The following is a 13,565-nucleotide window of genomic DNA, read 5'->3' as shown; positions in this document are numbered from 1 at the left end:
AGGCCCCTCTCTTCCCCCCCCCCCCCCCCCCCCTTCTCTACACGCTTGTCCTGCGGTTCCCCGGGACGGAACATGAAACAACTAGGGTCGCGACTGTCCCGCGGGCTCGCAGCCTGCGCGTCGTTGCGGGCGTCTCGGCAGTTTGTCGCCCGCGTGGGTTGGGCGTTTGCCGTGATAGCGTTGCTGCCTCGGATAGCACGCAGTAGTGTTTACTCCCATCTATTCTTTTATTTGGAGTGTGTTGACATTTGCAGAACCTATCGGTAAAAATAATCGACAACTGCCGTAACTTATAAAAAGTATGAATTACGTTTAGGGCAAGAAAAGAATTAAAGTATATTGATTGAGTATTCCAATATGTTCCATACGAAAATTAAAATAAGAAAACCTCTATTTTCGTAAGAAACTTTCAGTGAATGTTAATATGTATTTAAACGATTCCGTGGTTACATAGTAATTTTGACATTTATCTGTGCGGTAATAGTTTACTGTTAAATCGAACACAAAAATATTTCTGGGTGTACTATATTGAATAGTATTAAATTATTTTTAATTAAAGATATTTATATAAAAATTGCAGCATTTTATTTATTTTCGGTTCATAAGACCACATAAAATTTATTTTAACTTCGAATTTTTAGTTTTTCTACATATAGACACACGTTTTGTTACGAAATTCTTCATTAAACTGTCAATGACAGTTGCTAAACAATACATTTATTGTAATTTAAACTAAATTTAAATGTGATGAAACGTGGCAAAACATTTTATTTTGTTGTATAATATATACAATATGTGTAATTTGTTTTAGTGAAAGTCTGTAGTCAATTTGAATGTCTTTGTGCATTGCATTGCCAGTTGCAGCCATGTTAGAAACTTTTTCTAGTTCTGCATTAACTAGATAAACAAGCCTGTTTTTTGTAAATTTTTTAAAAATAAAACTAGAAAGTCGCTTTGTGTTTCTAGCAGATGCCGTATATAAAGAGGAGTGCAGTGTTGGAAAGATTACACCGGATATTTTCCAGCGATGAATCGGTCTTAGTCGGGCGAGCTACCTTGGAAATACTTATCCTACGAGACGTTTCAACGTTTTAGGCGGCAGGGTTGCCGTCACTTCCTTCACTGAAGTGATGCGAGACGCTTCGAGAAGCTCTCGGCTCGCTAGGCCGGGATGCGAGAAAGGCATTCAGGGAGACTTTCATTTCTCCTCTCACCCGTATCGGAGCAAACATTCCCAAAACACAGCTTTACACGCACGAAAACGTGGAGTTGCCTGTTAAGGGACCCGTATAGTCAGAGGTGTATCTGTGTTAGTGAGGTGGCTGTGCAAATACCGGCGGGACGAACAGGCTAATCTGAATTGCAAACACAGCCGCGAGGTAGGATTTGTTGTGGAAGAACCGCGGGGGCTGGGGGGGGGGGGGGGTGCTTATCCATAAAAACTCTCCTTGGCACCTCCAAGTATTTACACATGATCTATATATAAGGAAATATAAGTGCGACACTCGCTGGTGTTTCTAGCATGGTATCTCCTCTACGCGCAAGGTTCAGAACTGACGCGCAGTCTTCTCGTCGTGCATATAGGACAACTATGAAATTTGAGCGGTAACCATAACATTATATGAGGGAGAAATGAAGATAAAGATCTTAAAAGAATCTGTATCATTCGTTTCATGTCTAAAATTATTCTGAAAACACGCCTTTTAGCCATTTTCACTCTCCTAAAAATACAGTTTCAAAAATACTAATCCGCCCCCAGCGTATTCTTAAATGCTTTTCATAAACAAACATCACTCTATCTTGGCCAGTTTTCAAATCGCGTGGTTTATTCTGAAGGTCTGTGTTTGTGCCTAGATAGGCGATGCCTTTAATGACTTGCGAACATAATTCCTGTAACTTTAATCTCAACAGAGATGTGCAGCTTGGATATTATGACGATGGGTCGATCGGCCTGGAGGCTGCTTCAAATCCCCAGCCATCGCCGTGTAGAGATGGCCACGGTGTACTAGGCGAGATGATTCTGCAGTGGCAGGCCATTGCCTTCCGCAGAGTGTGGGTGAATAAATACACAACAAGCAGTTTTGAATTCAGGAAGGAAATTTTCCACGAGTGAAAAATCCACTACCGGATCGGGAACAAAAAAAAAAATGGGTGCGTGTATTTATGTACGCGCGTGAGAAGTTATACTTCTTTGGCATCATTAAAAAGTAGTTTTTAATGGCATGAAAATAATTAATTACAATAAAATAATAAAAGGGCTGGAAATAGATAGTCAACACAGTCAATAAAGTTCAGTTTAAATTTGAAAAATTAAATAAATAAAATTTAGAGAATAATAAATATGTATGACATAATTTGTAGTAAATATTATAAGATTCTTAATTTTAAATATTTTTTATTGATTATTTAATATTTTAAAAGAAAATAAATTAAATAATAGATTCAAAAACTTAAATTAAGTTTATTCATTTTTTAAATATTAATTATTATCTTAATTTAATATAAACTTTTCATTTTTATCAAAAAGTTTTCATTAAATTTGTTCATTTATTTTTATAAATATTTATTATTTATTCAGTTTAATAATAAATATTAATAATTGATATTTTAATTTGTTGTTCGATTTTAAGTTTTATCACAAATTTTTTATTAAATTTATTTCTTTATTTTGTAAATATTAAATAACGAATAATAAATATTTAACATTACAAATTTAATAATATTTTGTATTAACTATATTAAATAATAATATTTTAATTTATATCAATAAAGATACATACGGATAGTTAACCTCAATTATATTGGAGCACTTGAAAAAGTATATAAGCACAATTTTTTTTACTAATATTTACGAATAGTAAATAATATTAATCAAAATATTTAATTTAAAGCACTACTGAATATAATTTATTAGCACATATATAATTCGCACTTGTATGAAACTAAAACACGTATTGTGAATTTAGAAACTAGAAACATGTGGATAAATATTATAAATATGAAAACAGTGATCAGAGGCGACGAGCGTGCCAACATGCGCGACTATTTGAGGTTCTATTTCTATTTTGTTGGTAGCTTTTTTTTTTTCGAGACTTAATGAGCGATTCAACGGGCAGCTTCAACCTGTTAATTTTGTGTTACAGTGATGCGCGCGCATCTTAAAATTTCACTCTCATCATTTTTTCATAACGCGCCTAAAGAAGTATAACTTCAAAAAGTTGAAATGTTATTGTACAATAAAAATATCTCGTGTGCCTAATGTGCTTATAAGCACCAAATCTTATCAAAGAGGCTTTCGCACTTCCTAAATTTATTTAATTATGGTATATGTATTTTTATTATCGCTATTCTTCGGTACTCTGCACATGCGCAATGACTCCTCTGCTCTCGCTCGTCCCGTTGAGAATTCAGGATAGATTGTCTTTTGTTATGGCAGTGTTTTTCCTCACTCTGTGGTGCAGCTCTTCTGTGAAAAAAAAAAAAAAAAAGAATGTAACTTTGTTACATCTATAAGTATAGTAGCCGATTGTAAATTATCATTGATGCCTTATCCGAATTCGAACCCACTGCGCTAGCACATTATTACTATTTATCCTCTTATCGTTTTGTATTGCCTTTCTGGAAACATTTGTTTAGCTTTTTTTTTGTATCCTTCTTGTGCACCGTCGTAAATGTGTTTATTAGCGTCTGTTAGGGAAGTAGTTTTTAGGCAACGTGATTCCGGTTTTGCGATTATAGTGCAATAAAAGCAACAAAATAAAATATTCTAGTTAAAAAATCCACAACGTAAAGATGAGGTCATCGGCCGTAAATAATCCTAAGTTGTGTGGATTTAAGAATTGCTGTTTTAATCACAAATGCTTTCTTATTCTTGTAAATTGCTCAGACAAGTGCATTTTTATTTAGGCCTACTGCAGTGAAGTATATTTAATTTATAGTTTAATTTTTAAAAATGCGCTTTTGTATATTGTAACTAGCTTCAGTACCCGGCGTTGCCCGGGCTGAACACAGGGTGATATATTGTCCACGAGTAAAGCAAATAGATAGCGTTATATTACAGTATGTTGGACATAGAGAAATGACACACAATTGCTGTTTGAATGTCTGTGACCTATGATTTTCATTTTACCCATGGCAGTCTGTTGAACGGTGTAGAAGTTGATGCGCTGCAGCGCCATCTAGCGGCGAGATATAGCAAAATGGATATTGCGAAAATATTCTCCGTGTTCAATATATATGTATACCAATTTTCATGACGATAGGTCAAAAGGTTTCAGTGTTTATTAACGTCATACATACCAACATCCTATTATATTGTCGCGGGTTGAAATTTTGCAGGGTTGTTGAAATCAAATTTAGGGACTTTACTGACGGGACTCTGGGCTGGCTGCTCTGTTCACTCGTCAGCGCAAGTGGCGTGACCATGTAATTGGGGCACGGGGCCGGCGCGGCGCGCTGCGGGCTTGCAGAATTTTGTTTGTTTGTTTGGCCGCGCGCTGGCGCAGCCACGGGCCGCAGTTACTGGGGCGCGCTGTCGTAACAAGCCGCGCGGTGTGGCCTGCACATCGGGGTAGAGGGGGGGTAGTCTTCCCAGATGTTCTAGTTAGTTGTTTAGTAAATTTGACTTCAATAACGAGCTTTTGTTATGGTAGGCGCGGCAGGGCGCGCGAATTTAAGCGCAAGTGAGTGGTGACTCGGGGCTCACTCAGGCGGAGGCTCACTCAGGCGGAGGCTATGCGTCTCACCTGTGGTCACGAGTTGTTAGTTCGTTCGTGATGTAGGAATTCAAGCTTTCGGGCGGAAGCTATGGTCGACGCCAGAGGCCACGAGTCGTTTAATTTAAGTTAGGTCATAATGTAGTCGTCAAGCTTTCGGGCGGAGGCTATGGCCCTCGTCAGGGGTCACGCGTCATAGTTTTTAAAATGTAATGTTCGTTCGGGATTTCAAGGGCAGGAGAGGCCCCTACGTTATTTTTTTAAAGTAATCGATCAAGAAAGGCTTTTCGGAAAATGTGAGTATGGACTTATCTTTGTTTTAATTTTAAGTATTAATTATGATTTGAGGTATTCGGAAGGACTAGGGAAGTGTTTAGTGAAGTTCTCTCATTCTCTCTCTTGTAAGGTCGTTCAATCGTTAAGGAAGTAAAGAGATTATTGTTTTAAATTGTAATCCTGCTATTTAAATGTTCTTTAAAATGATGTTGAGTATTTGACTTTAAGAATAAAATAATTTTAATTAAGTATTATGTTATTTTGCAAAATCTCCTTAGTTCAGCTCTCACCAGACATCCTGTACGGGATGACGAACCTATGATCCTAGGTACAGTAAAGTATTTTATGAAGTTAAGACTAGTTGATGCCAAGCGAGTTGTTTCTATGTAAAGAGCTACGATTCTCGCCCCCCCCCTCTGAAGGTGGATCGTGACAGAAATGGCGGTGGCACCGGCTAGGTGTTCGTGATAGAAATGGTAGAGTTCGCCGGATAGGTTCTATTTCTGGAGAGAGAGAGAGGTAGATTTTTATGTTTATTATTAAGTTAGTTTCAGCTTCTGATAGCAGGTTATTAAGAGTTTACTTGAGGAGAGGATTACGGAATTTTAGTCTATAGTGGAGGAAGTCTTTGAGATTTTTTTTTTGACGTAACAGATGTTTATTTGAGTATACTTGTAAGGATAAAGTTTATAGTGATAAGTTGTTTTAAGTCGTTGAGTTTATCAGGGATTTTTACGTGAGGAGAATACGTTATAATTTAAATGATTAATAGAGATAATGCAAGTGGTTTAATTTAATTGAAATTAATTTTAAGATTGTAGGTTAAGAGAGTTAAAATTTAAAATAAAGTTTTTTTCGTAAATAGGAATTATTTTCAAGAGAAGTTTGTTTTGTTTTCGTGCGCGTAGGAGACGAGACGTACGAATTAAATCAGTCGAGGGAAGGATAAACGTTAGAAAGGAATTAAAGAGAAAACGAGAGTTTATGTAAAAGAGAGTTATAGAATTTATAGTGATGTTTTGTTTTAATTAGAAAAATGTTGAGAGTTGTTTCAGAACGACACGTCAGTGGACGTGGCAGAGTGAACACGTGACGGGGAGGTGCTGAGACCTAGCGGAGAACGGAGGAACCGCAAGCGAGGGTTGGCGCACCTGATGGAATTCGGTGACGTCACGGGCTCATACGGAGACGTGGACAGGCCGTGACCTTGTTTTGATCAGCTGTACGGTAACTTAGCGATAAGAAAATAGACTATTGGTTAAATAAATTTAAATTTAAGTGTGTTTTAGGAGAAGAGGAACTTTCAGTATGTAAGTAATTTAATTTAAGAAGTGTATGATGTATAGGCTAGAAGTGTTTCGTTGTAAGTTGTTTATGTTTTTGTTAGTTAAATTCTACCTCGGTTTTAAAAATATTTTTTTGGGATTTGTAAACATTATTAAGGAGGTACATTATAAAATCGATAAGCATTGAGAAAAGTGGGAAGGATAGTTTTTGTGTGTAGAGGGAATTTACTCCAAGGGAACAGAGAGACAAAATTAATGTTTTCTTTAGGGCGAGGGACCCTAAGGTGAGGTGTTGTGTCCCTGGGAAGTAGGGATTGTAGAACAGACCCATAGGAGATGGGCTATCTACGTGAATTAAGGGTTAGGAGAATCCTGAGTGTTGTTAGTAGTTTGGGGCAGGAGTTCCCCATGGTAGTACCGAAGTGGCTATCCTGTATGGGATAGGGTACCATTTCAATGAAGTTTGTTGGTGGGGTTAGAGCCCCCTGTGTAGTGGGCCTATAGCAGATAGGCACTACAGTGAAATTTTTGGTTATTTTGTGAGGTAAATTCCCTGGAGATTAAGTAAGATTGGATTCAGTTAGGAAGGAGGGAAATGAGAAACATTGCTGTAGAGAGTTAGTGTACTTGCCTAATGTGAAATTGAATTTTAATAAATTAATTAATGAGAAAGTTTTTTCTGGTCAAATAATAATGGAAGGGAATTAATTAATTTTTTTTGAGTAAGGTGTTTTAAGTAATGAAATAAAATAATGTGAAGAAGTTTGAATAATTGGGGAGGAATTTCTTTAAGAGTTTAGATAATTGTTTTTGAATTTATTGAGATATTCAGCCAGTGGAGTTTGAGTATGAGAGATACAGTGAGATTTCAAGGAAATTGGTTGTTTATTAATTAGGACGAATGAGATTTTATGATTAAGAGTCAGTAAGCATAGTTAAAATTTACGACATGATATTTGTTGACAGTTTACAGTTATTAAGGAGAAAACAGAGTAATCTATTTATTTTTATTTTAATGGTTTGAAGATAAGATTATGAATTTTTTTTGGAAGTTTCTTTGGCATGTTGGAATAATTTTTTTTGATTTTTAGAATTTACAGAGAAAATTTAATTGATTTACATTAGTTTGGAAGTATGGAGGTTTAGTGTTCGATTAGCCCTAACTTGATGGTCGGATCCCAAAAGAATGCCGTAAAACCGATAGCCAATTGAGAGGAATGCGGTAGGCGCTTGTGTAGAGAGGGGTTGTGGGAAAACTCCTTGGGACTGATGGCAGATCAGGGGCCCTAAATAGTGTGTGATGCTGTAAAACCAGTGCAGGGAAAGCCTGGTATGCTTAAATTTTTGGGCACAGGTTAGGTAAACCTGGGGTTCCATGGGATTTAGTCATGTTAGCTGCTGTGAGACATTAAGATTTCCAGGCTCCATAGTAAATTCAATGTAAATTTTTGTTTTCTTAAAATAATAAATTTGTTTTTAATTTATTTGAGATATTTGATTTGGAACAGTGAATACAGACCCCGAGGAATAGTAGTTGTCATGATGAGAAGAAGGTGGTAGGCCTAAAAGGGTACAGGCACCACAGAGGTTATGTGCATTGCATAATTTAAATATAAGGAAACTTGAGAATTTGAAATTTTGTTGTTGGTTTGTACACCCATAAGAAGAGTATAGGCAGAATTTTTATTGTTATGAGATGTCTAATTTAATTGAAAAGAAGAAAGTTTAAAGATGCAAGGTAACATTATTATTGTAATAATTGAAAGAGATTAAGAGGTAGAGAGAAATAGGCAGTTTTTGTTTGTAAGTACTAAAGTTTACATATAGAAATTTAGTAACTAAGAATGAATAATAAGTTAAGTCTAGTGTAAAAGTTTTTTTTTAAGTTTGTTAAGTTAAGAGTCACAAGTAAATTTTTTTTTAGAGAGAATGTCTTTGATAGGAAGTATTAGAAACTTATGGGAATTTTAGGGTAACATAAATAATGTAGGTAATGAATAATAAATAGATGGTAGGTCTTAAGTTAAGATTAACATTTGAAGCAGAATTTAATTAAGAAGAAGGAAAATAAATAGGCCTAATGAAAAGAACAAAAAAGGATTTTATGGTAAAGCATTTTTTTTAAGTAATAAACAATGAATAATAATGTTGTTTCAGGGTAATGTGTACTAATAATACAATTTTTTTTTTAGGACCAAAGAACAGGAATTATGTAATTTAAATTAACATGTATTTTTGAAACTGTTACAGATTCCTTAAGATGAGCTGAGCAGCAGTCCAGTTTACAAGATGACAAGAGTTCGAGAGACAAGATACAAGATCACTGAAACAAGAGCCAAGACTGAAGATTCAAGAGAAGAGAAAGCTGGCAGCCATGGACTTACAAGTGGAGATTAATAAGGTCATGTAAAGTTTTATTTTTTTTTATGGAAGACAGTAACTGGAGTTTTTTTTTGTTATAAACATTATTTACAGAACTTTTTAGGTTATAGTAATGTAATGGAACTAGTGAGTTGTGGTAGCTGTCAAAAAGAACTAATACCTTAAGTTTAATTTTTAAAGTTAATTTTCTTAATTTACAGAGGGATTAGTAGTTTTTTTTAAACCTTATTTAGGTTGGAATTTCAATACAATAGCTTATTATAAATGTGTACGAACAGTTCAAGTTCACCGTACTGATAGGTAGGTCAGATGATCTTATTGATTTTGATGATTTGTTGTTTTGAGTTGATTTTTAGGTGTTGTGAATTAGACAATGAAATAGTTTTGAAAACTTAAATTATTTCAAGCTAAGAAATAGTAAATTTAATTGTAACTCAAAGGACACCAGAATTTAATTTTTTTTTGAATTAGTAATGTTTGAAAATTTTATACTTTACCAGAAAGGTTATAAACAAACAGATCGGATGGAACAAGGATGCAGTAAATCACAATTTCATTTAGAATTATTGATTTGCTTTTGAGGTTATGAAGGAAAAGTAGCTATAATTTAAAAATTTGAATAAAATTGGTTTTTTTTTATTTGTTTGAAATAGAAAGTTTAAAAGTTAATTAGTCATGATCTAGGTGGGTGATGGGGTGGGAATTGGCCACTCTTTTTCCCTATAACCTCCCTAACATGGCCTTCTATTACATCTAACAGAATAGAAGAAGAAAAAGACTTATTATTAGTTAGAATGTTTTTTTTATGAAGATACCTGATGAACTTTTTTTTTATTGTTGGGAAGAATAGTAGCAAGATTAATCAGATGTTTTACTCAGAAGAAGAAGAAGAAGAAGATAAAGCAGTTTTATGACTCGACAAGCCAGAGATTGGTGTTTCCCCTCTGCGCTCCTATTGACTACGTTGTTTACTCTCATGGGATAGCTGGTTCGGCACCATGGAGAGAGATTGGTGGGCATTGTGGTTGCCCCCAGAAGAAAAGAAGAGTAGAAAGGTTATGGGTGGGTCATGTGAAGTGACCTTCAACCCAGTTACTTCGTGGGGACTATTTGCTGTATAGAGAAGATCAAGACTCAAGAGTTAGGGAAAATCATTGGAGGTCATGTTTCCCTTCCTTAAGTTTTTCCTATCAAATTATTTGCCTGATTAGATTATGCTAAGGGTGGGATACTTTATGTTAGCAGTTGAATTAATTAATTTTATTTTTTTTGTGTGTTTGCATCCTTGCCCATCGATTGCAGTTTAGTAGTTAGTTTTGTATTTGTCAGGCGTGATGGTAATGCCTGTTGATGATGTTTCAGAATTGTAATCTGTTCGTGATGAGGATGGCACAACTCCGAAGCAGATGTGGGGAGAAGTTGTGAGCTGCCCTGGAAGCCAGTCCAGTAGCTGTTGGAGTTGAGTGGTGTTTGCTGATGGCCAGCCCAGGGAGCTACTCTTCTCGACAACACTGACTTCGAGGAGTTGCACCAACCTTCACGAGATAAGAGTTTAATTAATTGAAACACTGTAAGGACACTTAATTTTTTTTGAAGAACGAAAGAAGTATGGTAATAAACGGAAACCGAAAAAAAAAAAAAAAATAATAATTATCAAGAATTTGCACATTGTTTAACGAATACTGAGAAACTAAGAACAGTAATTTAATTTGTAAAGAGAGCTTCACTAACAGAACAATTTTTTTAGAATTGAGAACTCGAGCCTCTGAAGGTTCCTGTGAGAACAAACCAGATAAAAGTTTTACATTTAATTTTATGAATACTTGTTGTTTTAAAATAAATCTTATGCAGAATCTAGATGTATGTTCAGACAGCAAGGAACTAAGAAAATTATTATTTTTGTGAAATGAGGAATTTATAGTTATGGTTTAATGGAAAAAGACAATTTGTAATTTTGAGGTAGCTCGATGGGGCTCGAGCTCTGTGAGGGGAGGGTTATGTCGCGGGTTGAAATTTTGCAGGGTTGTTGAAATCAAATTTAGGGACTTTACTGACGGGACTCTGGGCTGGCTGCTCTGTTCACTCGTCAGCGCAAGTGGCGTGACCATGTAATTGGGGCACGGGGCCGGCGCGGCGCGCTGCGGGCTTGCAGAATTTTGTTTGTTTGTTTGGCCGCGCGCTGGCGCAGCCACGGGCCGCAGTTACTGGGGCGCGCTGTCGTAACAAGCCGCGCGGTGTGGCCTGCACATCGGGGTAGAGGGGGGGTAGTCTTCCCAGATGTTCTAGTTAGTTGTTTAGTAAATTTGACTTCAATAACGAGCTTTTGTTATGGTAGGCGCGGCAGGGCGCGCGAATTTAAGCGCAAGTGAGTGGTGACTCGGGGCTCACTCAGGCGGAGGCTCACTCAGGCGGAGGCTATGCGTCTCACCTGTGGTCACGAGTTGTTAGTTCGTTCGTGATGTAGGAATTCAGGCTCACTCAGGCGGAGGCTATGCGTCTCACCTGTGGTCACGAGTTGTTAGTTCGTTCGTGATGTAGGAATTCAAGCTTTCGGGCGGAAGCTATGGTCGACGCCAGAGGCCACGAGTCGTTTAATTTAAGTTAGGTCATAATGTAGTCGTCAAGCTTTCGGGCGGAGGCTATGGCCCTCGTCAGGGGTCACGCGTCATAGTTTTTAAAATGTAATGTTCGTTCGGGATTTCAAGGGCAGGAGAGGCCCCTACGTTATTTTTTTAAAGTAATCGATCAAGAAAGGCTTTTCGGAAAATGTGAGTATGGACTTATCTTTGTTTTAATTTTAAGTATTAATTATGATTTGAGGTATTCGGAAGGACTAGGGAAGTGTTTAGTGAAGTTCTCTCATTCTCTCTCTTGTAAGGTCGTTCAATCGTTAAGGAAGTAAAGAGATTATTGTTTTAAATTGTAATCCTGCTATTTAAATGTTCTTTAAAATGATGTTGAGTATTTGACTTTAAGAATAAAATAATTTTAATTAAGTATTATGTTATTTTGCAAAATCTCCTTAGTTCAGCTCTCACCAGACATCCTGTACGGGATGACGAACCTATGATCCTAGGTACAGTAAAGTATTTTATGAAGTTAAGACTAGTTGATGCCAAGCGAGTTGTTTCTATGTAAAGAGCTACGATTCTCGCCCCCCCCTCTGAAGGTGGATCGTGACAGAAATGGCGGTGGCACCGGCTAGGTGTTCGTGATAATATATATATATATACATATATATATAATGGGAAAATTAAATTAAGTATTAGTTAAATTTCCTCGTTATCTCGTGGCTTTTTAAAACGTTTCTTAATCTTGTGAGATATGAAAACAAAAAGGCAAATAGCCGCTCTAACTTTACCTTTAAATAAGGGGACTACAGATGTGACTCTGTAAGGTGCATAACTGTAAAAACTAGGGCTATCAACATAAATAAAAATATGTAAACAGATACTGGAAATAGAAAAATTATGTGTGACGGGCGAATGGCGAATCTAGTAAAGTAGTAACAAATATATTATAATGGAAAACCAAGATGGTATTGAATTTATTATTGCTGTTTACATAAGCTAGACCACTCCAGCACTTTATGCACAATGAGTATGAAAGGGGGGCCTAGAATAAACAAACTGATCGCTGCCAATACGTCGGACACAACAAAACAAAAGTTCCAATATTAAGATTATGTTGAAAAAAAAAGTCAAATTAAATTTATCTCAGGGTTGTCTTCCGGCTAAATCACGTCGTTAGGGCTCGAAATTCTATCGTTCAAGACTTCTGGACCTGCGGTCGTAAAGTCTTGTGTGTTATTTGAATGTCAACAAATAAAAATAAATAAAAATTGGCCTTTAAGATTTATATATCAAAATGTAGCTGTTCCCAAATGATGAAAAATATTACTCTTACACTTTTCTCACTCAGATGATTATTTCGCCGTTAATCGAAAAAGCGTCACCTGGAGCTATAACGTTTTTCAATGGTTACCTGGTTATGCGCAGGGTCCAATTTCATTCATTCATATAATCATCTGTATTGTGCAGATCGGAGGAAATCTTACATCGGCGACTGCCGTGAAACGTCGCCGTAATTTTAACAATGTTTTTAAGCCTCGCACACGAAGTTTTTGGGTCACTAAACGCCTGACGACCAGAGCTGTCGTCAGACCAAACGCACTTCCCAAGATGGGTCCAAAACGTTCTCTTCCCCGGCATGCCTAGCGCCGGTCCTTCAAGCCGGCGCCGCCGGCCTCGGGCCAAACCCCGGCCTCCGTTGCGTCTAACGTACAAAATTCAAAGAAACGGCCGAAAGAAAAAGTTAATTAGGGTTGTTTTCAACAAATAAAAATCAGTTCTAAATTCATCAAAATAAATATAAAATGTCTTTGGTACATAAAACTGTTTTATAGTAAATGTAAACAAACACTTGAGATTGTTATTGCACACGTCTAGTTGCCAACGACGGTAAACGAAAAAGGTAGACAAACCACACGTGTCCGTGTCAGAACCTCTGTGATAAGGCCTATTATCACACCGCGTAGCCCAAGAAAAAGGATTTTTGTTGTAGTTTGAATTTTTGTGATGATAATGATTTTTTACGTGATTTATTTCACGATTTTCTTAGTGACCCCATGTTTCATGCTCAACAGAACACAACAGAATGTTCAGTCTTTTTCGAGTAGTTGGTTGAATTTCGAAAACATTTTCCACTTATTTATGCCGTAGATAGGAGTGCGCCATTAATAAAAAGCGTTGAATAATTGTTTAACCACCGCCAAAATTTAAACTAAGATGTAATAATTTTGGCGTGTTGAGAAATTTTCATTAATTTAGCAGCCGTGAAATTTAGAATTTTCATGGTCTTGTTCGTTTTTCGAAGTATCACCTTCAAACAAAAGCCACACTGTGCA

At 36.5% G+C, this 13,565-nt stretch overlaps 2 protein-coding genes and 1 long non-coding RNA gene across 3 annotated transcripts in view; 2 read left to right on the top strand and 1 right to left on the bottom strand.

Annotated features, from left to right (window-relative positions):
* The window catches only part of LOC134546197 (microtubule-associated protein futsch-like), an 843,281-nt gene that overhangs the window by 94,973 nt on the left and 734,743 nt on the right, over positions 1–13,565 (top strand). The gene's annotated exons all lie outside the window — the stretch shown is intronic.
* Positions 1–13,565, bottom strand: part of LOC134546199 (angiopoietin-4) — a 386,489-nt gene that overhangs the window by 37,980 nt on the left and 334,944 nt on the right. The gene's annotated exons all lie outside the window — the stretch shown is intronic.
* On the top strand, positions 3,763–10,309 carry LOC134546193 (uncharacterized). Its single transcript, XR_010079095.1, has 2 exons — positions 3,763–6,301; positions 8,528–10,309. It is a non-coding gene; the product is annotated as an uncharacterized LOC134546193 (long non-coding RNA).

Source organism: Bacillus rossius, chromosome 1, assembly GCF_032445375.1.
Source record: "Bacillus rossius redtenbacheri isolate Brsri chromosome 1, Brsri_v3, whole genome shotgun sequence".
NCBI lineage: Eukaryota > Metazoa > Arthropoda > Insecta > Phasmatodea > Bacillidae > Bacillus > Bacillus rossius.
Note: the sequence above shows the minus strand (reverse complement) of the source record. Positions and strands in the feature narration are given on the sequence as shown.